This window comes from Helicoverpa zea, chromosome 5, assembly GCF_022581195.2.
Source record: "Helicoverpa zea isolate HzStark_Cry1AcR chromosome 5, ilHelZeax1.1, whole genome shotgun sequence".
In the NCBI taxonomy this organism is placed as follows: domain Eukaryota; kingdom Metazoa; phylum Arthropoda; class Insecta; order Lepidoptera; family Noctuidae; genus Helicoverpa; species Helicoverpa zea.
This window is the reverse complement of record NC_061456.1, coordinates 11,840,836-11,864,097: the sequence shown is the minus strand read 5'-3', so window position 1 is coordinate 11,864,097 and position 23,262 is coordinate 11,840,836. Positions and strand designations below refer to the sequence as shown.

The following is a 23,262-nucleotide window of genomic DNA, read 5'->3' as shown; positions in this document are numbered from 1 at the left end:
AAATGAATAGATCTTTCTATATTTAACTTATCTATAAGGACGAAAACTTTGTCATATTTTTGGTTGGAAAGCACAACGAAATAAAATAGACTGAAGGTACTTACATTGATATGAACAGGCAGACCCTAAGATATCCTAGGAGACAGATTCCGCACAAATACTGCACCATCTCTGCACATTTACGTTTTCAATGTCGAGAGGCTTAACACTCGTATAGCTCGTTCTTTGAGCTTTACACTGATTCTTCTCAGCATAAAAACTGACCACATGACGACGGTAGGACCCCGACATACTTTGTAAATGCTTTTTGAGATCTTAAAATTATAATAATATTCTTGTCTACTCTTGTCTAGGTCCGATGAGATGTAGAGTATTTGACATTTCATATAGAAAGTTATATCTACTCCCAAATGTCAAAAGTAGAGAAAATATAGTCGTCATGCTCGACGCGATAGACACATGTCGACGAAGAAAAGAAACATTTCTTTTCTCGATGTCAAACATCGCCATGCTCGGGTCGATAGAAATCTTTCTTCAATCTATCATTTTGTCGATTCTCCGGTAGACAAAAGCTGTTTCTATGGCGGTCATGCTAGGCCCGCTGGATCGATTGACCTCGCGTACAGGTTCGCGGCGGTGCGTACAGGAGCTGTACGCGTATCCAATGTACGCGTGGACAGTGTTTCCCAACTACGCGTAACACAGGAACGCGCTATCCGTACGCACCTTTACAGAAACGTCAAAATAGACACTGTTTACGTTTGCCAAACTGTGTTCATTAACCACATTGTTCCCGGATTCTAAAACGTGTAGCGCTGAACTGTAATTGGCTTTACGACGTGCATACAAGACAGGTGTTTAGACGCGTACAATTACACCTAAATGAAAGTGGGCGCAGATAACGTTGACAGGGAATGTACGCGTTGTCATCATTCTCGCGCGCCTGTCGGCCGAGGGAAATTCGCGATTTAACTGCGCTTCAAGCGATAAATAAGTTTTATTATTAATTTTAAATCTTACCAACGTTAGGATGTTGATGTCTGGGCTTGGCTGCATCCGCTGGCCGTATTTCAGCTTTATATTAATGCTTTTAAGTCAGGTTGCTGTAGTAAAATATGAGTGCATAAAAATAATTTTCACTTAACAATTTAGAGAATTATTAAGTGAAACGTATTGTAATCTTATGGCATTTCTAATGACGATGCAATTTCCGTAATTGATTACTGCATTCTCTTTGTGTTGACTTAATTCTTCATGACAACATTACCTATTGCACATACCAAAAAGAAAATTACAGCTATCATAAAAAGTCTAGCTGTTCACAATTCACGAGTAATCCGGCCACATTACAGCCGCTTCGCAATACGCGAAACATGCAGTGTCCCCAAATTGTCCCCGTTCACTTAGTGAGCATGTAACATTCTTCTATTCTATTCTATTTTTGTATATGGCAATCCGTGTCGATGTCAATTTCGACGATTCTGCCAATGACAAGTGGGATGAGAAGCAAGAAGTGCTTTTAATTAAAATAAATTTAAAAATATATATATATTGATTTAAGATGGTGCTGTGGCCGATCTTGTGTAACTTAATGTGTTAGTAGGACGGCACTGAAACAAACAGAAATATATTTACATATATAAAAACAACAACAAAATGTTAGTAACACATAACATATAATATATACCACAACCATACAAACTGTGGCCTAAATATAGGCCACAATTTATAATTTAATATTGTTTTGATTAATGAACATCAACAGCATCTGGAGCAGTTCTGGACAGGAGTGGGATAGGAGGGAACGGAAGTTAGTCGGGAGAGGAATTTTAAGTTTTTGGAGACGACCATATAAATCAAAGGATGAGTTGATAGGACAGTCAAAAAATATATGGTCCAGGGTACCTTCATCCAGTCCACACTCGCAGAGGGATGAATCCTGCACCCGAATTTTGCGCAGAAAGACCGGTGTACAGCAGTGACCTAACCGAATTCTGCACATGACTGAAATTACCCGTTTAGGGTATCTTTTGAAATTTGAAAACCACGGTTTTGGTTTTACAACCGGTTGAATGGCGAAATAAGAGCTACCCTTCCTTTTGCCTGAGATGTTCCACCATTCCTGCCACGAGGTCTCAAGACTCAATTTAGGGAGGTTTAGCAGGTCATGCCCTTGAAGGGAGAAGTGTGCAAGATCAGCGGACTCAGATGAACACGCATCTTTGGCCAATGCATCGGCACATTCATTGCCCGCTATACCGCAGTGGCTAGGGATCCAGACTAAGTGTACTTCTTTCTCTTGCCTAGAGCAGGAGAAAAGGGACTTTTTAATATCCAGGACAATAGGACAATGGAGTTTAGTTCTAAAGGGATTCTGGGATATGGCTTGGAGACAGCTAAGGGAGTCAGTAAAGATAACTCCACAGCTAATCTCATGGGACTCTATAAAACGACAAGCTTCCAATAGTGCCACACACTCGCCTGTAAATACTGAAGACTCCTTCGGACATCTGAATTTCAAAATTATTTTAGAGTTCTGATAGTAAACCGCGGCTCCAGTACAGCCACCATTTGATTTGGAAGCATCCGTGAAGAACTTTTGAAACCCAATCCATCGTTCACCCAAAACCGCATTAAAGGCCGAATTTGCAGATGGGGAGTTTTTGGATATGCCAATGTTATAGAATATTTTAGGGGTGAAGCAAAGTACTTCATAAGGGTAATTAAATAAAGGAAGTCTGGGATGTGGAGCAATGGGGGATTCTAAATTTTGAAAAAACCGATATGCTTTTAGAAATAGGGGGATTTCTTTGTGGTCCCAATATTTGGAGCTGTGACAAAGAGTGTCAAGCTCTCTGAGTTTTGGGATGAGGGGGTGAGATGACTTGGGAATAACCCTGGATAGGAAACGGGAAGCGAGGTACTGACGTCTCAGGGCTAAAGGAGGTTCAGCGCATTCGACCTGCAAGGCGTTAATAGGCGACGACTTCATGCAACCTGAGATGATTCGAAGGCATTGAGACTGAATCCTATCTAAACCGGCCAAGGCACCTTTGTTGCTTGGAATCACCAAGTGTGACCCATAGTCCAGGATACTGCGGACTAAGGCATTGTAGACCAGTTTCATAGTGAAGGGATGGGCCCCCCACCAGACACCAGCGAGAGCTTTTAGGATGGAGATTGCTCTTTCGCATCTTTTGATCAAATAATTAAAGTGGTGAATCCCGGATAATTTTGAGTCTAAGAAAACGCCTAAAAATTTTGATTTGTTACCTATGGGAATATCTTGTCCTTGAATGTTAACTGAGACCTGAGGGATCAGTCGTTTTCGGGAAAAAATCACTACCGAGCTTTTTGGGGCGGATAACGAGAGACCATGGTCCAAAAGCCATGTGTGCAGAGAGTCCAGGGAGAGACAGAGAGATGAGGCAGCGTCCGTAATAGATGGATTAACTACATACAACACTAGATCGTCAGCGTATTGTAAAAGGTGGCAGTCAGCATTAAGGCAGGAGCCAATGTCTGCTGTATACAGGTTGTATAGTAGGGGGCTTAGAACTGAGCCTTGGGGAAGGCCCTTCCACGTCTGTCTCACCTCAAATACCTCCCCCTGCACTCTGAGCATCAAAGAGCGAGACATGAGGAGTGCGCATATACATTGTACCATCTTACCCGGAATCCTCAGCTGTTGCAATTTTTGCCTGAGAACTGGAAGAAGGACGCTGTCGTATGCGGAAGAGATGTCAAGGAAAGTGGCTACAGCGGATTCATTTTTGGAAAAGGCTGTACGGATATCAGTAACCAAAATTGCCACACTGTCCATGGTGCTAAGCCCCTTTCTAAAGCCAAACTGACTACTCGGCAGTAGATCCCTAGACTCCACCAACCACTCAAGTCTATTTTTAATTAAATGTTCCAATATCTTGGCCAACACTGAGGACAAAGCAATTGGTCTAAGGCCATTCGGATCATCAGCAGTCTTGCCGGGCTTCAAAAGGGGAATTACTATCTGAGCTTTCCACTGTTCAGGAACCCAACCAAATTGATAGCAATAATTTATTATTCCTAAAAAATATTTTTTTGCTTCAAAACCAAAATGAACTGCAAATGAGTACGGTATGCCGTCTATGCCTGGGGCGGAATCCCTAACATGACGTAATACCGTATCAAGTTCCTCTAACGAAAATGGTTCATTCATAGGATCATCCACAATATTTACAGGCGGGAGCAGAAGTTCTGAGGAAGAAGGAACATAGGCTGGAGCTATTTTGTCAAAAAAGGATTCAGCAGTTTCTCTCGAGATAGGGGAAGAGATAGATGGGGAGCAGCCTCGCCTGAAACGATTAATGCTCTTCCAAACTGCTGAAATGGGAGTGGAAGGGGATAGAGAAGTGCAAAACTTAACCCAACCGCGGCGTTTCTTCTTGCGAAGAAGCCGCCGAGATTGAGCTAACACTCGTCTGTACCGTATAAGATTGTCGCTATTCATCGCATCATTGTACTGTTTTTCGGACTCTTTTCTTTCTTTAATAACCGATGTGCATTCTTGATCCCACCACGGGGGTGACGGGATTTTATTTCTGGCACAGTTGCGCAACGGAAAGGTAGAGTCTGCGCTTGAGGTAATGGCCGAGATAAAGCCATCGTAGCAGCTCTTAGCATGGCAGTGACCAGAAGAATCTTGAAAACTTGAAGTTAAATTTGGAAGCATACTAATTTTCTCCTCCAGTAAAGATGCAAACCTCGACCAATCAGGTTTGGACAAGTTGTACTTCAATAGTGGAGGAGACGTTTTCTCTAAAAAGGTTTTATTAATTAAAGTTACAACAATGGGGTAATGGTCGCTACCATGCGTCAGAGTAGTACATTCCCAATGAATTGATGCCGCCAACTCTACTGAACAGAATGTGAGGTCTACACAACTCTTTTGCTGTCCTGGAAGGGATCTACGAGTAGGGCTACCATCATTTAAGATGCAAAGGTCAAAATCATCCAAGATTTCTACTAAACCTTCCCCAAACGAATCACAACGATTGGAACCCCATCTAAAGTGGTGACAGTTGAAGTCACCCATGACGAGCACAGGTCCCACTATGTTATTCAAAATGTCCCTAATGGTGGTTAAAAACCTACGCTGAGGATGGGAAATATACACGGATAAAACAGTGATACCCTCAATTCTACACGCAACTATATTCATATCACCATCCAGAACCGGAAGAGTCAAGGTGGAGAGGGGGACACGATTATTAACAAGGAGAGCCGACCCTCCATAGCCATCAGATCTGTCACATCTGAGAATATTAAATAGTGGTATATTAAAACTGAGACTCGGGGTGAGCCAAGTCTCAGCTACAGAGCAAGCCAGAGGCTTGAATTTATTGAGGAGGAATATGAGGTCGTGCTTTTTATGCCACACGCTCCTCACATTCCATTGAAGGAATACTTGGCGAGGCGCCATTTCTAATATTTGATAAAAGGTTAGTTAGTTGGTAGGCAACGTTGGACGGTAATTGGGTATTATTGGTGGATAGAATTGTAGAAAGAAGTTTAATAAGTATATCTATTATTGAGGAAACATTACTATCAATGAATGGGTTATTCAGAGCGCAGCCATCAGGCTGTGAAGGTGCAGGGGAGTTAATAATCTGCTGATGGGCAGCTTTATCATAAGAGGGAGATAGAGGGGCATGGGTCTTTGGCTTAAGGAAAACAGTTTTGCGGTATGACTGAGTGGGGACGGGAATAGCTTTTGCAGCATTAGCATAATTGCGAGAAGTAAGTGGGACAGATTTGCTAGCTTCAGCATATGAAAGGGACTTCTCAGCCATAACCGTCTTAATGGCCTTCTGTCTACCCAACTCGGGGCATGATTTGCTATTTGCAAAATGATTCCCCGAGCAGAGCACACAGAATGCCTCCGCCTCAGAAGTGCTGCAACCATCACCAGGGTGATCATGGCCGCACTTACTGCAGCGAGGCTTGGACCGACACGCTAGTTCCACATGACCAAACCTGCAGCACTTACGGCACTGGATGGTGGGATAAACATATTGCTGAACCGGAAGGGAGGTGTAACAACAAAATACTCTTTGAGGTAATACTTGGCCATCAAAGGTAAGTACACATGTCTCTGTTGCCTTGAATACAGTCACTCCATCAATAACTACTTTCCTGCTTATGCGACGAACTTTCAGGATTTCACCACAACCTGAAGGGACCTGCAAGTATTTTTGGGCTTCCTCTTCATTTAAATCTGTGGGAACACCAGTCACAACACCCATCCTAGTTATATTAAAAGTGGGGATAGAGGCAACATAGCAGTTCTTATGTAAAATGCTGTTGATAATAAATGAGTTTGCATCCTGAGGGGATTTAAACTCTACAGACACACGGTTCCTACCAACTTTTTTAACACCATCACGGACAACATTGGTAATGTTATGTTTTTGTAGGAATATTCCGAAAGTAACAGGGTGTAGAGAGGTACCGGCGTTAGGCTGGGGCTCCAATCGAGAGACATGAACGATAAAAGGTGCCTTATCAGTAGCAGAGTACCTGCTGCGGCCAACTAGGTTTCTTTGTTGTTTTGATGGCGGGGTTGACACGCCAATGTTGGCATCATCTCCGGAGCGTTTCCTGGTATTCGAGGTTGATAGGGTCTGGGAGTCCGCGATGCTGCAAGCAACATCAGCGAGTTGGGAAAGCGGATAGTTGGGGGAAAGTGGAGCATATGCAGAGATGTCGGGAGGATCGGGATCGGGGGGTTTATTTTGATCCATTATGCTTGTAAAAAACTGGTTAGTTACCGAAATAACAACACACCACTGGTAACAAACAAAAAGACAACACACAAACACAAAACTAAGTCACAAAAGTTCACCAAAACACTTAAAACAGCTGAAAATTCTAGGCACACGTGCTAACCAAAGACACTCTGTGGCGAGAATCCATGTAACATTCTTGTTTAAAATTCAAACGACTAATCAGTTAGTTAATTTGTAGTGTTGGCGCGAATGTGGGTTAACATCCAGCTAAAATAGAACGTCGCTGCCGTCCGGCTGACGGGAACGATGAATTTTGGATGCGGTTGTTAGGCGGATCATGTTTTTTTAAACCGATATCATAGTACACAGATCTTTTTTTGCTTCAGTGTGGCCTAGTGCTAAATATTTTGTCTGTTCAAAAAAATCCTCAGATATGCGCTCGAGCCGGTTCTTTTTTGCGGTTTCCGTTTCGCTTTGTAGGACAAATATTTGCATGTCCCACTAATATTGGTGATAGTAATAAAGTGTGTGTGGTTTGTACGTAATGTCAGCCACAGGGAATCCTGTCGTGGGGTTATAGAATGACTCATTCATTTGACTCATATTTAGTTGACAAACACAGCTGTTCGATAAAATCAGTGTTGGCTACGATTACTTCCCACGCTCAACTTTTATTTTGTAATCTTTGGAATCTATCCAACTTAAGATCATTTCAGAATCAAAGTATATTATTTTACATTCACTTTGCAGATGTAAATGATATTCATAATGTTTTCTTAATGGCCGATCATGTTATGTTTTAAAATAAAACCAATTTTTATGCGAGAGCATATTATTAGCTTTCGTTTATTAACATCCTGATAAAAGTGACGATATAATATTTATTTGAATAGAAAGTTATTGCTTTATGATCGGAATTACAACATTTCTATATTATGCATTCATTAAGGATGTATTAATAGCCATTTCGAATGACGGCAGAGCTATTTATTTAAGTTGACACCGGTATAATACCAGTGTTAGACGTCATTCGTATAATGACGACGGTAAAGGATAACTGACCGCATTTAAAATAAAGTCTTAAACTAAGCAATACCACAAAATAACCATTGTATACAACAACATTATAATTAATTTACTTAATATTTACACATCATCTCAAGTTAATTATTTTCAGTCTACAAATTCGTGGTCCAATTATTCTGCAAGGCAGTGCAACTCGCCGCGAGGTCAATGTTTCCTAGCGCGATGTCAACGCGCGCGGCTTCCGTACGAAATGCTTCATAATAAATGTTATGTCACACGATACGCTTGAACACTACTATACTATGAAATATTATGTGGGTTTTAGCCCGGCTTTACAACGGAATGTGTCAAAGCGCCCTGTTTATTTGCACTACACTGTAGTGATATTTTTGAACGACTGTTTAATCGTAGGACTTATCTATGGCAGTGTTTGTTTATAAAGAGGCAAACTTTGTTTGTAATGGATAAACTCAAAACTACTGGACCGATTTTAAATACTCTTTCACCATTAGAAAGCCATATTATCTGTGAGTAACATAGGCTATATTTTATCCCGGTGCGGGCAGTAGCTCCCACGGGACGAGGGTGAAACTGCGGGAAAACGGCTAGTAATAGCAGATATTCTCAAATTCCGATATGTAGGGTCAATGACCCCTAATCGTATGGAGTTTAAGTTTAAGGATTAACGGTATTCTATGTTTCTAATTTGCATTAATGATGTACTAGTATCTTCATATTAATTATGCAACGGGTTTCGAAGCTGTTTAATAGTTCCCTGGTGAAGCTAGATTGCTTGAAAATTCATATGCTGTGAGTATGAATATAGACTGATTTTACCTTGTAGCTAATTTGATTTTTGTTTTATGAATCAAAAATGATGTTTGGAAACGAAATGATGTTTGCTGTTGTCAGCCTTATCTACTCAGGAAAATGTAATTATTAAACATTTTATACATTTACTTTCTCTTTTTTAGTATTTATGCTTTTTATTAATTTAATATCGATTAATTAATATTGCTAATTGTCACTTCCGCAGTTTCAAAAAATATCCAATGCACTTGAATGTGCTTAAAATATAATATCGACATTTCGTTTTTTAAATACGTCACTGGCTTGTCTAATAGCGATCAATTTTGGCCAGTAGGTCACATTATGACCAATCGCACATCGCTACGGATTCTCATACATTTGAAACGTATCGTAAGAATTAACAAATTAGCCGTCTTAATATTATGCGTCCCAGTCCCCCAGATCGCGGTATTATGTATTAAAATGTTAATTTCCCAGAATTGCACACTAACACACTTACGTGTTACGATTAATTATAGTTAATAACTGTTTTGTTATGTAATCTTTATTAGTGGGAATTCCTCAATGTTAACTCGAAATTGGATTAGAAGTTAGCGATGAACTGATTTTCTGTGACATCTGTTGTAATATTTGCTTTAACAAAAATGTTTATAGGAAAAAAAGTAATATAAGATTACCGGAAAGGTACGCATTCGTGTCCAAAAACCTTTAAGCAAAGTTGAACTAACACAGCCAAAAAAGCCTAAATCAAAATGGGTCTTTTAGCAGTACATAACGCATTTGCCTTTAAAAAGTTAAAGGAAAGAACAATAATATTTACTTAACCAACAAGAATTGAAGACTGTTGACTTCCAACGGCATTTTGACACGAAAGCCGGAGTCGGTAACTTAGAAAACGGGTCAATGTGGAAATCGTATTTTGGTTGTGAGTACCAATCATTTGATGAGCTCGTAGACATACAACTGTTTGAAAACACTAAATTAATGGAAGAAAATCATCAAAATAGAATATTATACAATGGCATATGTAGACATGAAAATATACCCTAATTGTATTAAACAAAATACATACAACATGAACAATTGCAATTGCAGACACAATATACATATTATGCTTCAAAAGCGACCCCTCGTAGGCTGGTAAGTACAATTTCACTAAAAACCTTACCCACCTCTCAATATTGTCTTCTAAACCCAGAAGTTAAGTAGACAGCCCACGCTACCCTATCGGAATAAATTAAATAGTTTGGAGGTCACGGCGCCCTCCCATGCCTCCTCATGCCTGCTCATCATATGGCGTGGCAGGTGTAGGGCCAAGGGAGCGTCATCGCGTGACATATGTAATGATCGTTATGCTGTTCATACATGAAGGGCTTCGGTTGTTTACGTTTTTTATGGTTTAATTAAGTAATTAGGGGTCAGAATTTAAAATCCCGATTAGTAAGCCCTGAATGACTAACCAAAATCCAACTTTTAGTGAGTAATATGACCGCAAATATTCTAGGTTTATACGTTATAAATGTTCACACAAGTAGGTTTATAGACGATGCTTTCCCACGTACTTTAATGTCATCTGCATCTTTCAAAGAAATGTATGACTAATAAAATACAGAAATTTCAAGAATTTCATACTTGTACAAGTTGCAGTGAGAACGGGCCACCCATTGCGTGGCGATCGCCCGTATCGTACCGATAGAGCCTTTATAGGGCGCCCAGTATATCTTGAGAGACGGCGAGATATAGAACTAAACCACAATATACTGAATTAGACATATTTTTACTTACTGACTTCGCGATCAGCGCCCCCCATGACAGTCAATGTATACTGGGCAAACTGTAACACGATATCCGCCGGTATGACATATAATCAGCAGTGTCGATTTCATTCCACTAAGTGTCCTTATGATTATGGACACGTCGGTACGTCTTTGGTCTTAATTTGTAATGTATTTTACAATATAAGCATTACCTATTGGCATTTAGTTGCAAAGATCAAAAAATACTGGCTCGTTAGAAGTAGGCCATAAGGGCAAACAGTGGGTGTAACACAAACGTTCGTTGATATTGTTATCAAAGCGCAGGTGGCTTCGGTTAGCACCCGTCTACTGATAGCAAAACGAGCATACAGCTGCCATATTTCCCAGAACCCGGAAACGTGGCGCCAGAGATGATATATCAGATCATCATCATCAAAAACATAAATTACTAATTAAACAGCCGCAAATTGCCATCACTAACAAGTCAATTAAACGAAATCCATAGCCGAACAGGTTCTACGGTGGAAGTTAAACCGCTTTCTAGGTTTTGTAGCAGTTGGCCGCATTCTCAATGTCACTACGCTGCCTTGCCCTTCCGCTGTGCCGATGCCGTACCTTACCGATGCGGCGCCAAGGTCAATGCTATGGTGGATTTGGTAAATGCCAATAGAATTTCTTTGTCGATTATTGAATTGGTTGAAGACGTTGATTAAGTGGGCCGTGAATACTTCAAGATTATGCAGAAGCTACCAAGAATTATCATAAATCTTGAATTCCAACACGAGATTGGCATTACAAAAATCGATAAGACTACTGGAATTTTAAGCTTAGCTTTTTGTATATTGGTTCTCCATTACAAGTAATATTCTAGTACGGTTATAATCAACTTTTTCTACTTGGCAATCAACAATTTCTCCAATCAAATGGATTGACAGTAAACACTAGTTTGGTGCGTATAATTCTCATAAAAGTAGTGACAGATGCGTGCGCAGTTGATATTGCAGGCGATAGTTGTAAGTTGTAGTAGACGACCTTAGCAACCCGTTTTCTTCAGCACACTCTTAAATCTTGCGACAGATGGTAACCAGCTGATACAACATCATACTTTATTTCATGTCTACTAAATGTAATATGTAATGTACAGCCTTATAAATATAGACACCTCTTCTGAATATTGCTATATCTTTGTTTATTAAAAGATTTGGCACTTGATGCAGTTCTTGTTACTACCACATCATCATCCTCCGAGCCTTTTCCCAACTATGTTGGGGTCGGCTTCCAGTCTAACCGGATTCAGCTGAGTACCAGTGCTTTACAAGAAGCGACTGCCTATCTGACCTCCTCAACCCAGTTACCCGGGCAACCCAATACCCCTTGGTTAGACTGGTGTCAGACTTACTGGCTTCTGACTACCCGTAACGACTGCCAAGGATGTTCAATGACAGCCGGGACCTACAGTTTAACGTGCCATCCGAAACACAGCCATTGGTGTCTAAGATATACTTAGAAAGTACATACAAACTTAGAAAAGATGCATTCGTACTTGCCTGACCTGGAATCGAACTCGCGCCCTCATACTCGAAAGGTTGGTTCTTTGCCCACTAGGCCACCACGACTTTTTCTTGTTACTACCACACTGGTCTTGAAAGTTGATGATCAGCGATGGTAAACAAGTTGCCGAAGTACCTTTTAAATAAATAAGTCAACGCCAGCAAGGCCTTCTTATATAAGTGTTGCCAAAGCCACGACTTGTTTACTCATCGCAAGCTCCGAAAATAATCAGATAACAATGGCTGTTCAAGTCACCAAGTAAACTCCAACTATTTTAAACATAGTACGCCTGTCTTTATTTCTAGCTCACGACATAAACACGCATTTAGATTCCCGTTTATTCTAGTCAGTTGACCTACAAAACTCAGAAGTTCTCTGTTTTCATTCCAAAGAAATTCCAATCGTATTTGTTCTTAAGGATATGTATTCACTTTCTCTAGCACGTAATTCCGTATTGTCCTTGTCATAGATCTTGGCATTTGGGGTATGTTGTATCAGAGGATTGTTTATTGATATGTATTGCATTTTATGAATATTAATCCCTTTTTATTTCTTGCATATTCCACGAGACAATTGTCTCCATATCATTGTTTTGCAATCACTGGTTAGTATTCTATTTAATGATAAAGTGTGTCATATTTCTGATCTGAGATAAAGCCTATGCCCTTTATAAGGAAAAGTTTTGATAACTTCAAGTTATTTTTACAAACAAGTTATACATCAAAGCTTACAACAGCAAGACTATTCGAATAAGGTAGAAACCGTCCTATCATAACCCAATAGCACCTTTTGTTAATGATGTACCTATCTAATGGAAACCTTTGACATGCAAGATCTTTATGGCCAGATTTACGCTCTGCTCTCTTTTTAATCAGCTCTATCTCAAATCTTCACCAATTCTAAACTTCTATCATTCTAGTTGGTGGTTCATTAAAATCTAAAGTCCATCGATGGTCCACCTAGTTTCGTGGTCAGGTAACCAGCAGTTTCTCAACGCGACAGATGGCACGGTCGCCCACGCGGCGCCAACGACACTCCTGTACTTATAATACGAGTATCATGTTGTATGGCTTTAGTTATAGCGGGCTTGTTCGTCGCACTTGTCTTAATAATAACGAAGAAGTGATTCTTAATATCATTGACGTATGGTGTTTCAAGTATTATGGAAACACCATCTTTTCAAAAGGGTGTACGTACATAGGTACTTTGAGTTCGGTGCCTGTTCTTCTCCGAAGGACTAACCATCTTCATAGAACCGTACTGTCTCGATAAAATGTCTGTTTCATTATTTGGAGTTTTCCATTAGTGGCTCTGTAGTCCAAGAAAATTAACTACAGGATACTACTATTTTTTTTGTCTGTGTGCGTAATTAACCCCCTTACTTATAAAATCTCTAATCACCTTCTAAGCAACATTTTAACTAATCACTACTTAAAGTCTTAAGTAGTGATTAAATGTTAAATAAGACATGCTTAAGCAACGTTTATAAGTCAGAATTTTCTTAAACAGCCTTTAAGTATTACTTATATTTAATTCACGTTTATAAGTAAGGCTGTATATCTATATCTCAAATATTGAAATTAGCATATCTTACTGATATTACGTATTTGCTGATATAGTTTCATATCACATTAATTCTTAGAAACCTCCAGCCAAAAATCTATTTCTGTAGATACCTGTTTTACAATCGTGAACGAATTTGATAAGTTTTTGTCAATGATAAGCGAAACACGATGTTAAAAATGTGAATTCGTCGATAGAAACCAGTTTTGATCTTGTAATATGAGAAGTGTGCTTCCTAAATTTTTTGTAATTTTTTGCCATCGTTTAATTTAGTGCAGACCTCTTTAATTTAGTGCAAGCTTAAGATCCCAAAACCTATAGCAATTGTTTTTTTTTTTTTAAATTTTGTTTCGAATCATTTTCCCTATTGTTGTATCCACTAGACAATCTTATCAGAATGGTTTACATAATATTCTATTTTTAGTGTTACAAAGTGATTACAATTGTCCAAAATGTTTGTGCAAGGTGTTGCACCAAATGACTGCTTCACGATTCTGCTTTTTACGTGCTCGATAACAACATTGTATAACTACATTTTGGCAACACTAATAATCTCATTTAAGTTACACTTTCAGGAAGTATTTTAAAGCGTATAAATTGCTACATTATTTTGCAAACTAAATATGTAATAGATATGAGTTTTGATTATGGTTATTATGTTTGATTGGGTCTTTAAAATAGTATTCTATTTTTAGCCCGACACGCATTTCAATTATCAGATAATGCGAGCAATTTTGTATTTGGTCACAGCTGTTTTAAAAATCTAATCTGTACTTACCTTCTTTCAATATCTTTTTCATCAACTTAAACTTAATATTTCTTATACATTTTATCTTCAATATTTCCACCTGAACTCTCGCCAGCAGTGACCCCACACCTCGACTGCACGACCGAGGCCGAGTTTTTACAACGGGTGTCAGTTTCACGCGTGTATGCTGTTTACGCTCATACTAACGTGAAACATCTTTGATCGTGTGCACTCGGCAAAATAACTCTGTGTGTACTATTACTTATTTTAATAGATAGTATAAGTGCTTCAGAAAGTTGAATATTCGTTGGTGATAGTAGCCCTCCGAGGATGAAGTCAAAAGTCTAAAGATCAATTTTAAGTAAGAATTCTCGTGATACCTCTACCATAATCATTACGAACCTGAGATAAACTGTCGCTCCTTGTAAAGTCCAAACCAGTGCAACTTTACTGAATGTTCAGTAACTAGTTTGGACTACAATTCGTAGGACCAACCAAGTTGAAGACAAGGCGGATGACATAAACTGATAAGCATTTACAAAAAATAACAAAAGTTGATCATGTCGTTGTCGCAATGAAGATGAATTGAAACTCGTTTGTCCATATCATTCCAATTAATTATAGCACTATTAGGACTAAATGGAGTGAATAGGCTTATAATGGCAGTTTTACGATCCTAATGTTTCGTTAACTAGAGATAAAATGACTCACATTGCTATCTGTTAAAGAATGTGTGGGGCCTGAGTCGCATGAACGTTCAGAAATAATTTGCGTATAGTTGTTTTTGGCGCCCAACGTGGGACTGCCACAGTTCGTCAATAGGGTATTTTAGTCTAGATGAGAAAAAAATTAAAAGTGTATTACAATGATTGTTTAGAGGAAAAGCAATCGGGAAATGTTAGTTTCACTTCGTAAGGTACATAAATATATTTTTTATTGCAGTTTAAAGTTTTTAGGTTTTTTTATCTGTCTTTGAACACTACGAAATGTCGCCGCCATGCTAATGACGTCATTACGGTAGTAAACAAAAGTGTATAACCTCTAAATATTATCCACATTTCCCAAAGTATTGATTCTTGAAGTAGTTAACCTATCATTAAAGAGTATATTTCATTAGATAGGTAATGTTAATACAGTTACTTACATCAAAGTGATCTTCACAAAAGTATAAACGAGATTTATCTGATAACAGTCCGGGATCTCGTCTCGCAACTTTTAACCAAGTGTTTCTCATATTTATATCCACTGGTACTTGAATCCATAATTTGTCTGGTGTTTTTACACTAGTGTTCTCACATTCAGAAACAACACACCAACGATACGGAGCATAATTACTCATTATTAAAATTTTCAATACATATCAAAATATGTATTACTGACAGCTGTAGTTTGTTTACTAACGTAATGACGTCATGACCAAAAAACAATCATGGCGTCCGTTGTGTGCCGCGTTTTCGCGAAATACGCGCGAAATTTGAAATTATGATAAAACAATTAATTTATATTCGTACATAACGTGAGAAAAAAAAATATTTTTAATTTTTTAGAGATATATTAAGACTAAAGAATTTATTTAAGATATATTTCAAAAATGCATGTAATACCCTATTCCGAAATTGTTCCGAGTGTTGAAATTTATCTTTATTAGAATCGATATTCTATTGAGTCGAAGAAGAAGTCTTTATTAATGATGCTTCGAAACAACACTGCTAGTCGGTGAATAGATATCATCCTCCGAGCCTTTTTCCCAACTATGTTGGGGTCGGCTTCCAGTTGGTGAATCTATAATAATATTATAAAGCTGAAGAGTTTGTTTGTTTGTTTGTTTGAACGCGCTAATCTCAGGAACTACTGGTCCGATTTAAAAATTTCTTTCAGTGTTAGATAGCCCATTCAACGAGGAAGGCTATAGGCTACTTTTTATCCCGGTACTGGAAGTAGTTCTCACGGGATCCGCTAGCAGAAGCTAGTAGATACTAAATTGATAGTACCGTCTAATAGATTATGAATAAGCTCAAGTCTAGAATAATAACGTGAAATATCTTCGTCCTTGAATTTTGAGCAGCTTACGTAGAAATAACAACTGTGAAGCCATTTGAAATATTCAAAGACTTAACAGATTTACTTGAAACTCTGCATGAAAGCCCCGACGGCTTGCCACGTAAAGTAGGTTCCCCTCGGGCGCATACCATCTCAATTTTACACACACTGAATCTTAACATATTAGGAGTAAAGTAACCTTCAAGGAGCATACAGAGTACAAAGTTCGTAACTAATATTGAATGTTCTTTTGTATTATTTGAAGAAACAAGTGACATCATAAAGCCACTATTGTCTTAAAAGACAGAATTTATTATCCAAGTAATTCAATAGCAGAATTAATAAAGAATGTACTAAAATCCGTTAACGCTCATGATAGGCCTCTTTTACACGAGCTGATTCCGAAATTCATTAAAATCGTTTTAAAAGGGGCTTACAATAGCCTGATCATATAATTTGAAAAGAGGATTTCGCTACAAATTGGATTTGATTATAGCTTTTGTTGTACTTAATGGAATTAGTATCCTCTGAAGGGCAATACCTACCTTTAAACAAGGAGAGGTAATAGATTCAGATACATTATTCGTCTTTGAATTTATGTTGTAAGTTTGGCAATTAGTGGGTAGTTTGAAGTACACCTGCAGATAACTTTATGGCTCTTTGGTTTAGAGTAGTTTGTGCGGTCATTAATTTTAACATAACTGTGGTAGAGTATTCACTCTCAAATATATCTTAAGAGCTCTGCGTAAATCTCCAGTCTGTCAAAAATGCTTAAAAGCAACCTCCCTTAAGCCGGAATTCATTGTTATAATCGGATATTCATGAATTGAAAATTCAATTCATATGAAAAATCTGCCAAGAGCTTTGAAATTTTATTTTAGTGCTATTCTCAGACCAACTGCCAACTAGGTCTTTTGGCTTCAAATAAAATTATCTCCAGTTCTTAAAGTTTACATTCTGAATTGTTTCGCCATTCACACAAGAGTTTTATCATGAAGATAACGGGAAAAGCTATGCACTTGTTTACCGTTACTTATCTCTGTGATATGGTTTAACATGATGTAAATAATATGTAAGCGCTCTTTTTATGAGGATAATATTACAATTAAGGAAAATTAAGACACCGTTATAAAATAAATGTTGTTATTAATGCTATTACTTAAAGGAAGGCTTATACCTATTTTATCAAATTTCGTAAGAATTTCCCAATTAGCTGTAACTATTTTCTTGGTCTACTTACAGGCCATTCCTATTCAGGATATTCCTTAGTGAAAGGAAAAAAGTTGAGTGTAGTGAAAACTAAATTATCTTGAAATCCATACGCAACAGTTAACAACTAATATAGAAACATAACACAAGCAAGAAAATTACACTTTATACACAACCAGAATCTGAAATGGATTTATGAAATAGATTCGTTAACAGCAATCTTTTTTACGTAAGTTATTAAATTTCGATACCTATAAAATACCGGAAGTTTGAGGATTTTTATGAAGCGTGCATGAGCGAGTAAAATTGTAAGAATGCTGAATGAAGTTGTAGGTTGTAAATCAAAAGTGGATAAGTATTTCATTGCTCATGCAACAAGTGGTGGCTTTTAGTATACTGCCTTATACAATAAAGCGAATTAAAAGGATAATCCAACAGAAGCTGAAGTTATTAGCATTAGATAGTGCTGACAACTACATGTGAACACGTGTAGAAGAGTAATATAGACAGCAATTAATTTGAAACATTGCATTGTAATGTAACAGTGCTTACTGCAACCATTAAAGAACAAACCAAAGACTAATCACAAATTCAACACGAAAAAAAAAGAACAAAAATTCACCAAAGCGGAAACGAATCGTAAAGAAAATTTCTTTTCGGCTCCCCCAGACCGCATGAATGTTCATAATGAAAGACAAAATTGAATTTTTATAGTGTAGTATATCAATTACGGACCGACCACAGTCCATTAAGCTCATAGGATCCGCACGGCTGATTTTATAACACGAATTATTTAAGGTTGGGAAAAAGTTGCCATGGTGATCTTGAGCCTGTGTATCCGATGTTTGATGTCCCGTGCAAATCATTGGTTTTGGGAATGTATGCTGTTTCTAATGGGTTTTGTAGAGATGATACCGTTATGCCTGTAGAAAAATAAAGACAGCTATAAAATACTCAAGATTTGATTTAATTTCACCTCAATCAGATATTGAAAACTCTTTACTTTTTATCAGCCATTGCTAAAATGTATGTTTTTACAAAATTATGGTTCACACTTTCGATGATACCAAACCAGAAAATTCCTTTCCACGTGGTATTTTACACCTTTTTTGCTCAAAGTATGAGTTATGATCCCTCGACTCGCTAGTTCCGTACCCAATAAAGGCCCGTCTAATTCCGTCGGGACGTTTTATTTGCGGATCCGAGATCGGAAGTCGTTGACATTTTATGAGTTGATCGCTCTCCTCGTTTCAGATTATTGTGATATAGATTTTATTAGCATTCTTTCGCAATTTTCTCTTTGAACAGCGGAAACTTTACGCCTGGTTTTACAGGCGTTACCCACTTATTAAGTGAACTAAACTCTAATCCAATTAGCTCACGAAGGCGTAATAAAAACCATTGTTCGCTTAAAAAAATATGGCTACCGATGAAAGTAACTCTTTAGCCACATATTATGTTGTGTATTTTTTTCATACGATACTACTCTTTCGAGGCTACGTCAGACCAATCCATCAAAATATTAACGCACTGAACTGGCATGTTATGAAAGGATAGGTGAACTAAATGTTAAAATTGCTTGTTGAGCGAAAATTACACCAACAACAACTAGAAGTTGAGCTAATAGAAAATCGAATTCCATGACACGACTGGAAACATCACTTGCATCATTGCCAAGATAACCAAAAAAATAATAAGAGATTATCAAGTTTTATCACATAGTGTGATAGATGGCATTCAAGAAGTTTTCAAACAACACAGTCTTGTTATAAGTGAAAAGTATTCTATTTTGGAAGAAGATAACAAGCAAACACCATTTCTTTCTTATCGATAAGATAAACAAAGACCTACTCGAAGCTTATCTGCCAAAATAAAAGATCACATTCCTCTGCCTATCAACAGAAGGTACAATTGATCATGGAGTGACTCATGCTACAGTATTGTCGGGAAGTAGCGTTTGTCATTGAGAGGCTACCAACCGTGGCTTTGAAAACGCCTAATCTGGTACGGATTGCCTACTACGTACCTATGGGACTGGCTTTAGCGATGGTATAATAATAGCTACAGATGATATATTTATTTAAAGTTACTGTGTGAATTATACTGAAATTGTTTGAATTTAGAATACATGGAAGGGTAGATGATAGATCGATGAAAGGAGTAATGAAAATAATAAAGTAGCTGAAATAATTATATATGTAAGACAAACTGAATGTACTCATTAGTAGGCAGTAGGTACATGAAGTACTCAGGAGGTAGTCATTTGTCACTTTACCACAAGCTGATGATTGTATACTAATGACGCTAGCAGTTTTCCTGACTGACGCACAAAAACTTTCCTTGTGTTATAACAAACAAACAACATTAATAGTGGCATTAGAAATAAGATGAATGGCATTAAATACATCACTTGAACCTTCTTCTTTATGATCTGCTTCTAATTTATCTCAGACAAAAGTCGTTTGACCTTCACTAATGCCAGTGCCATGGGTTTAGCTTGTGACGTCAGTCACATGTCAACCAGGACAGATACTTAACCATGCTTACTGAAGCACGAATCTTCAATAGTGACATTAATCATATCAATCAAATCTACCATTGGTTAACATTAACAACGTCATCGGCGTCGGCGCCACGTAGTCGACGTGTGTACGAAGTGTCGCCAATGTATTCACAAGACAATGACACACGTTAATTGACGATAGTCTTTACGTCGTTTTAACTGACCCTAAGGACGTATCAATATTAATAATTATAGCTTTGTTTTTGTGTACGACGACAATTACTTTGTGATTTGCGTCGTTTATTGTTTTTAGTGATATGACAATAAAGTCTTCAGCATTGTACTCTAGTCTTTGTGTTTCGACAATTTTATTTTCTAATTCTTCAACATTTGAAATAATTATATCATTCTCTGCGATCACGATAACCCAAAATGTTTTGTGAAAGTCCCATAAAACTTCGCCCAATTGTTTAGATGCGCACGCAAATAGACTATGGTTGTTATTATTTTGTAACTACATTTTGCTTTACAATTACAGCCATTATAATTCTCTACCTCAATATTAAATAAAGTTACCTTTCTAAGTAAACTTTCTTACATAAAGTTAAGTGAACAAAAATCTAGAAGCGTGTCAAGACCGTGACCTTTGACATTCCTTTCAGGTCTGAACGAAAGGTAAGCTTAAGGCTACGAAAAATAAGTAATTTCTATCTACTAGCTCCCATATCTGTTACAAAGGTAACATCGCTAACTTACTAAAAGCGGCTACGCAATAGATAGACAAATTAGACACAATGGTCGATTAATTAAATCGATTGTACCCAAAACCGCCATACAGATACATTACCGATTTATTATGCACGTTAACCGATGGCATAAATGTTAAAAAACTCATAATTTTTTCACCACTGATAATTGGCAATGGTCATTTGCAATAACTATTAGAAATGTTGACCTACAAAATGAATGAGGAAGTGGATATAGCACGCAAATCTTTGAAGAATGTGTAGATGATGATTTTGTTTCTTCTCTTAACGAGGAAAATATATCTTTAAATAAACCAAATGGTAATGTAATGCTGACTATAGTCACGTTTGCTCGCGACAAGTTCAACAAAATAAATCCGATGCCTTTGACCCAGTCACAAAGCACTACTAAGGCATCACAATACCCTGTAATCCGATTGGAAAAGATTGTCTATCGTTTTATTGGATATGTTTCTATAACGCATCACATTGTTCGAACTACGTTCCGGATTCGGAAGATCGCTCCCTGAAACGGCAGCGAAAACCTGCCATTGTGTCCGTATCCGCTGTTTTATGTTGTTGTTTTCCTGTACCATTCTTCGGTGTATATTTTAAGGCTCGTCCTTTCGCAAGGTTACACGCGCAATTTCCAGATGGTTCCATATCAATAGCTCGTTCATTTATCTTCCGTTCTATCGATATGTTGTCTGTTTTCATAACACGTCCACTAGTTGACTTCCGAGGTCTTGCGAACTCTGGTCTTCCACTGTCCGCATGCTTAATCATATTTATTGAGGAAACCTTTTACTTATTTCTTGAACGCTGATTCTACAATGTCAAGTGCGATGTACTGCAATAATGCGTTGTTATTCCGCACACAATTATTATTGTGTTCCTGATAACAATAACCTTCGCACGAAGCGTTATGCACATTAAAATATCAAAGAGAAAAACGTGAAAACGCGATCTCATTGCGCCAGGGGCCCCTTATCTGCGACTTACAAAGAAGAGTAGATATTTCACTTTCATAGTTTAGATCGAGATAACAGGCAAGCAGTATGACGGATGGGCGAACCAAGAGGCGCGTGATTACATAAACGTGAAAGTATTATGTCGACCAATTGAAAAGATCATGATTTAAATACGCATTTCACTATCGCTACAGTGGCTTTGATCTGGCGAGGTGTAACTGTTTACGTCAGTTGTAATGCTGTACGTGGCCGTGAGAGAGCATAAAAAGGATGGCAATTAACATTTGCCACGAACATTCCTAAGGAACATTCAACGCTGATCAACAAAGATTGCCGGTGGCTTGTTGCCAGGACGAGGAAAAATATATCCGACAAATCTTTCAGGATTAAAAAGATTTATATCAGGATAGTTGCGATGTTTTCATACAAATTCTTGGGATGTCATTATACAATACCCTGTCAGTAAGATGAACATTATTTATGCTCAGTTGATTTTCTCGTTATAGTACCTACACACAATAACTTTCATATATTACGTAGTTGAATTTATACCAGTTAAATTAGTAAAACACAGCATGACTTAATAATTTCTTTGTTTTCATTGTTTGCATTTCTCTTTAATCGTACTGTGCCTTCGGCAACGTTTTGTTCGCGTCATTTCGAATGGCAAACCACAGTGTATCTTTGTTTACCAGTACCTCCCTTTTATAAAAAAGGACATGGATGATGGATATATTTTTTCTCCCCATTACCACAATTCTTTAATCATACGCTTCGCCATATTCATTATGACGATTTTTTTGACTCTTAACATCTAAACCTCTGGTCATAAAGAAAGTGATTCTTAAATTCTCACTTTTATAGATAGTCGCAATCTCCAATGTTTGTAAAAAGGAATTATAAATTGAGGTCTTTAATAAGTGTCACTTGTGATACTGACACTTTTCTTTCACCAAACAATACGTGACTTCAATTGATCCGATAAAGGATAATCATTTCTATAACGCAGACTTCGATAAATATACCCTTAAAGAATACAAAGATACAAATCACACAAACAATTAAAAACGTACTTCATGTTTATGAGTACATTGCTTCTTGCAATCCTGTAATCCGCCACAACTTTGATGCTGAAGGATTAATGAACGTAGAACATATCGATATTCCCACTTTAACGTCGCTCCTCGTGAAACTAATCGCAATCGAATGTAATCTGTAGCGAACTAACTTATCTATCGATATCGGTATGCGAGCGTACGTTGCGTGTACACATATGCAATTCAAATCGTACGTAAACAAGTGAATGTGGCAACTCGAGATTTTGGAGCTCGATACACTTGATGTATAGTGTTGTGTACATGTAATAGTAATTGCAAATTCGTACATAGACGTAAGACGCAATGTAGTCTCTACTGAATGTAATGAAAGAGCATAATTCTACTATTATGGGATGTTCAAAATAAATCTTTAAGTATAGTTTCACAAGGAGTGAACATTTTAAATCAAAGTAATTCTCAAACATCAATCTAAACAAACAATGCCCAATCACATCATAATCGATTGATTACGTC

General features: G+C 37.7%; 1 protein-coding gene across 1 annotated transcript in view; it reads left to right on the top strand.

The window, feature by feature from the left end:
• Positions 1 to 23,262, top strand: part of LOC124630166 — a 108,334-nt gene that overhangs the window by 43,073 nt on the left and 41,999 nt on the right. The gene's annotated exons all lie outside the window — the stretch shown is intronic.